Source organism: Physeter macrocephalus, chromosome 4 (genome assembly GCF_002837175.3).
Source record: "Physeter macrocephalus isolate SW-GA chromosome 4, ASM283717v5, whole genome shotgun sequence".
Taxonomy (NCBI): Eukaryota; Metazoa; Chordata; class Mammalia; order Artiodactyla; family Physeteridae; genus Physeter; species Physeter macrocephalus.
The window spans coordinates 110309729-110315728 of NC_041217.1; the positions used below are offsets into that span (position 1 = coordinate 110309729).

Sequence of the window (6000 nt, forward strand, 5' to 3'; positions counted from 1 at the left end):
TTTAGCTGCAGCATACCCAAGCAATGAAAGTATTGAAAAAGCAAATAACTCTTCTGTATATTTCAAATTGTTTAGCTTGGCATTCAGGGATTTAATTCAAACAGAACTTTCCAGGCTTCTTTCCAATTCCAAGTTTGTACTGAGATCCAACCAGTCAACATCCTGGACTTGCCCATATCCACAGCTTTGGTTATGCTACTCAAAGCCCTGTCTGTTCAACTGCCAAGGATTAGAACCCTACTCATTTTTAAAAGATACTGGTTAAATGTCTCCTTCCTAATAACCCCAATCAATCTTCCATTCCAATCACTAATTAATTTTAACCTGCCCACAATGAGCCGGGTACTTGATAAGCCTTGGGAACTAATCTAGTGAAAAGGAAAATCTCAAGTCAACTGCATGATGAAGATGGTCATATGTGTTCCCTGTCTTCATCCAAAAAGCAAGTAAAGAACAGGAGGACTAGCTAGATGGAGGAAGGAGGGCAGTTTGAGTCAGGCTGTGCTAGGTGTGTGGAGCCCTGAAACAGCAGCAACACCATGATCAGGTCCCAAGAACAGATGAACCATCTTCCTGCATCATTTCTTTCCTCTGTAACAGGCATCTTGCCTCAGGCTCACGGCTTTCCTCTGAAATCACATGGCACTCTGTCCTTGACATATCTCTGCTGGGAATGTCTTCTGAACACCCCACCCCATCTTTCTGAAAACAAATCTGCCTCTTTCCTCACCTGCTCTCAGTTTACTAGTATAAAGACCTCTGAACTAGTGTAAATAAGGACACTCCTCTCAAGAGGACTCATGAATTTGTTTTTCATTTACATTCAGATGCAATTCATGCCCACATTCATACTAAACAAAAACATATGCACATTTCATATCCCGATCATTAATATTAAAGATAACTGCATACAGATTGCCAGAAGAACTTTCCTTCCCTGCTCTGAGCCATGGCACAATGGTCACTATTCCAAAGAACTTAGTGTGGCTTTAATGCTGAGACAAACTCGGGTTTCCTTCAGTAGGGATATCAGTAGCACACCAGAATCTATGTAGAAAACAGCAACCCTTCAGAACTTCTAATGTATAGAAGATACGTAATGCATGTTTGTGGATTCTGCTGGCATCGATTGGAACTCCTGTTGTTTTCACACTTAAAATATGATGATATGCTTAGCTGACTATAGTTTTACTCATTTTACTCTTTTGAAATGTACACTTCCTAAGGCAGTTATTTACAATGGACAAAATTGTACAAGTCAAAAAAGTGAACAGACTCAATTCTTAACCCAAGTCGTCATTTAATTTAAGGGAATAACCAAACATAACCAAACTTTTAGCATAAGACCATATGATAAGACTGAATTGTGTCCCCTCCACCCCCAAAATTCATATGTTGAAGCCCTAACCCTCAGTGTGATTCTATTTGGGACTAGGGCTTTTAGGACATAGGGCAATTAAGGTTAAATGAGGTCATAAGGGTGGGGTCTTAATCCAATAGGATTAGTAGCCTTATAAGATCTGCATGCACGCAGTGAGGCAAGTCCATGTGAAGACATAGTGAGAAGGCAACCATCTACAAGCCAGGAAGAGAGCTCTCTCCAGGTAATGAATCAGCCAGCATCTTGATCTTGGGCTTCCCAGCCTCCAGAACTGTGAGAAATACGTTTATGATGTTTAAGCCACCCAGTCTATGGCATTTTGCGAGGGCAGTCGAGTAGACTAATACACCATATATCAGAATGAGCAGACAGCCATAAAATACTAAGGAATTAATTTTGGCTTCACTAAGAAAAATTAAAATGCACCAGTTAAAAGAATCACTATTCACTACCATATATTCTCGTATTCAAGAATCCATACATATGGCACTCTGACTTATTCCACCAAACATATCTGCAAAAGGGTTATGACATCAGATCCTGATTAGAAAGGTCATTTTTCAGGTTTGAATTAGTGGCTCAGTTTACTCCCCTCCTTTCCTCTCCTTTTCTCTCCCTCTCTCTCTTTTCTTCCTCCTCACTTTCTTTTTTCCTTCCTTCCTTCCTCCCTTCCTTCCTTCCTTCTTCCTTCCTTCTTCCTTCCTTCTTTCCTCCTTCCCTTCCTCCCTCCCTCCCTCCCTTCTTTTCTTCCTAACAAACTATCTGTTAAGAAGTTTTTGGTATTTAGCCACTTATACTGTCTTGGGACTTCTATTTTTCCATGCTTTTACTATAGTAGTATCTTACATCATGATCACTCCCTGTTCCAGATTGCTGTTCCCTGGAAAGAACAACATCCCAGGAACCACCACTCCCTGTGTTCAGGTAGAATTGGGCAGTGTGGTTGTGGGGTTTGGGATAGGTGGATGAAACAGAACACTCAGGAACTACCTAGCAAGCTGGTTACAATCTCCTTGTTGCTTTCAAAGAACATACATCTAAGGACTGCTGATCATTTACTTGACAACGCAAAAGGACAGGAATATGAGTAAATGAACAAAAGCTAAAGCCAGTGACCAGACACACAATTACTTCTAACAGTTTCCTCTTCCTCCTTCCCTAAGGAGCCTGGCAAGACTTCCAGGAAAATAAATAAATATCCTGTGAAGTTATTTATTTAACCCTAGATGTGACCACTTCCCTTAGAGTTAGACCCCTGGGTGATGTGTGGGTTGCTGTATGTGTAAACACTGTTGGATTCTTTTTTATGAGGTAGTAATAGTAGCCATTGTTATTTTTGTTATATAAGAATTCTCTTTGATAATTCTACAATGAAGTCAGAGTTTTGAAATTCTAGCAACACAAATAATAATTTCTAACTCTACCTTAATATTTTACTTCTATCATTCACCTCCTAATCCTCTAATCCACATGGGCAAAAATGACAACTTCTTTAAATAACTACCTTAATATTTAATAGTTAACAGCCTTCAGAGAGGGCTATTCCAAAAGTTAGTGTTACTGCATATATGGCCAATTAATTTATGACAAATGAGCCAAGAATATACAATGGGGAAAGGACAGTCTCTTCAATAAATGGTGCTGGAAAAACAAGAGAGCCATGTGCAAGAGAATGAAACTGGACCACTATCTTATACCATACACAAAAATTAACTCAAAGTGGATCAAAGATTTGAATGTAAGACCGTAAGACCTGAAACCATAAAAATTGTAGAAGAAAACATAAGTGGTAAGCTCTTTGACATCAGCTTGGCAATGATTGTTTTTTGGACCTGACTCCAAAAGCAAAGGCAAAAAAAGCAAAAATAAACAATTGGGACTGCATCAGACTAAAAATCTTCAGCACAGCAAAGGAAATCATCAACAAAATGAAAAGGCAAAATACTGAATAGGAGAAAATATTTGCAAATCCAAAATATATAAAGAATACATATAACTCAACAGCAAAAAATAAACAAATAAACAATCTAATTAAAAAATGGGTAGAGGATTTGAATAGACATTTTTTCCAAAGATATGCAAATGGCCAACAGGTATATGAAAAGATGCTCTACACCATTAATCATCAGGGAAATACAAACCAAAACCACAAGGAGATATCACCTCATGCCCTTTAGAATGGCTATTATCAAAAAAAAAAAAAAACAAGAAATAACAAGTGTTGGCAAGGATGTGGAGAAAAGGGAACACTTGTGCACTGTTGGTAGGAGTGTAAATTGGTGCAGTCAGTATGGAAAACAGTAGGGAGGTTCCTGAAAAAAATTAAAAGTAGAACTACCATACAATCCAGCAATTCCACTTCTGGGTATCTATCTGAAGGAAAAGAACACTAAATCAAAAAGATATATGGACCCCCCCACACACATTCATTACAGCATTATTTACAATAGCCAAGACATGAAAGCAACCTGAGTGACCATCAGTAGATAAATGGATAAAGAAATAGTGGTATATATACACAATGGAATAGTATTCAGCCATAAAAAGGAAGGAAGTCTTACCATTTTTTGACAACATGAATGGACCGTGAGGGCATTATGCAGGGGAAATAAGTCAGAGAAGACAAAAATATATAATCTCACTTATATGTGGAATCTAAAAACAAAAAATTTAAAAAAACATTTTAAACCCCAAATCATAAATACAGAGAACAGATTGGTGGTTGCCAGAGGTAGGGGTTGGGGGTACACAAAATGGGTGAAAGTGGTGAAAAGGTACAAACTTCCAGTTATAAAATAAAAGTCATGGGATGTGACATACAGCATGATGACTATAAGTAATAATACCACATTGTATATTTGAAAGTTGTTAAAGGTAGTAGATCTTAAAAATTCTCATCACAAGAAAAAAAATTTGTAACTCTATATGGTGATGGATGTTAACTACACTTATCAAGGTGAACATTTCACAGTATACAGAAGTAATGAATCATTATGTTGTACATCTGAAACTAATATGCTATATGTCAACTGTATCTCAATATTTAAAGTTAGTATTTTAATATTAAAGTGAGCTTAAAACTTTCCAACATTCATTACTAAGAAAAGTATCACTTGACTGATTTTAAAAGAAATGTTATTTCCAAAATAAAAAAGTCTTTGCTTCATAATAAAACAACAAACTGAACACAAAGGCAGAGGAAGATGGTGAGATACACGTGCAAGAAAAGGCGTGGTTCTAATAAGAAAGAGCTTCTTTTGAAAGTTGCTAAACTTTGTTGCTGTGAACTTTCTCTTGTAGTAGAGCTTCTCCACTGAGGGGTGAGGGGCATGGTGGTGGTGGGGAGATAAACCACTTGTTGTTGAGAAGTTGCTAACTTACTATTAGCATCTATTGTGTGGGAACATTAGTTCCTCCTCCATCCTAGGAGAAAAGGGAAGAAGGGAAAAAAGACCAACTGATGAAAAAGGGAGTAAGACTAAGTGAATGGGAAAAAAAATTCACACTGTATACTTGTAAGTTGTACAGATATGAACATACATGTGAAACATCTAGAATTTTTTTTAGAATTTATTGAAAATTCTAACATGGATCTAACATGGCTAAACATAGATCAATGGTAAGAGTGTCATGTACCAAGGTTTTGATTAATTCAAAAATCTGTGTATCTGAAATCCACAAAAAGAGAACACTATGATCCCATTTATTCAGTAAAGTTTATGTGTACTTTATATACATATACATATGGATACAGAGAGTATTTGTACAGAAACTATCTAGAAGGACACATTCCAAACATTAAAATGGCTCCCTCTTAGTTATTTAGTTATTTTTAAATTTAATAAACACTATGAATCCACCAGGTAAAATAAAAACTATAATCTTGACAATAATTATATCTATCCCACCCCTGTGTCCCCCACCTGAGGTAATCATCCTCAACCTTATATTCATTTAACCTTTCTCCCTGTGCACATGTGCAAGAGCTTGTCTTGGCTATATACCTGTGCAATATGGTAACCTCTAATCACATGTGGCTGTTGAGCATTAAAAATTTGACTAAGAAACTGGGTTTTTAATTTTCTTTAATTAGTTTAAACTTAAATTTAAATTTTGAACTGGTATAAATTATGTTTCTGATAAACACAACTTCATTGTTTTTGTGTGACAACATTTCACTTTAACCACTGAATCACCCAGGATACTACTGTTGAATTGAAGTTCTATCAGATGCAAGTCTCCTCTCTAGTTTTACACATAAACACATGGCAGTCTAGTTGGTGTCCACACATTGACTCAGGTCAAATGATCTTTTCTATGCACCCATGTAATATTGTAATGTGTTTGATGCAGACAGCACAAGTTATGAAAATCTTTTCATGTGTTGTACTGGTAATTAATAGTCTTACTATTTTAATTGTAATATAATTAAATATTTTTAGTTAAAAATAAGTATGTATATGTTTTAAAATTTAAAAAGGAGGCATAACATGGAAGCAACCTAAGTGTCCATCAACAGATGAATGGATAAAGAAGATGTGGCACATATATACAATGGAATATTACTCAGCCATAAAAAGAAATGAAACTGAGTTATTTGTAATGAGGTGGATGGACCT

General features: G+C 36.3%; 1 protein-coding gene across 2 annotated transcripts in view; it reads right to left on the bottom strand.

The window, feature by feature from the left end:
- SAMD13 (sterile alpha motif domain containing 13) overlaps positions 1-6000 on the bottom strand; it is a 46437-nt gene that overhangs the window by 21476 nt on the left and 18961 nt on the right. The window contains exon 3 of one of the 2 annotated variants that reach the window (XR_003679261.1): positions 4605-4804. The exons of the other annotated variant lie outside the window; for it this stretch is intronic. The gene's annotated coding sequence lies outside the window, so the exon portion shown is untranslated. Of the gene's footprint in view, positions 1-4604; positions 4805-6000 lie in introns of those variants that run through there. 2 annotated transcript variants of the gene reach the window in all.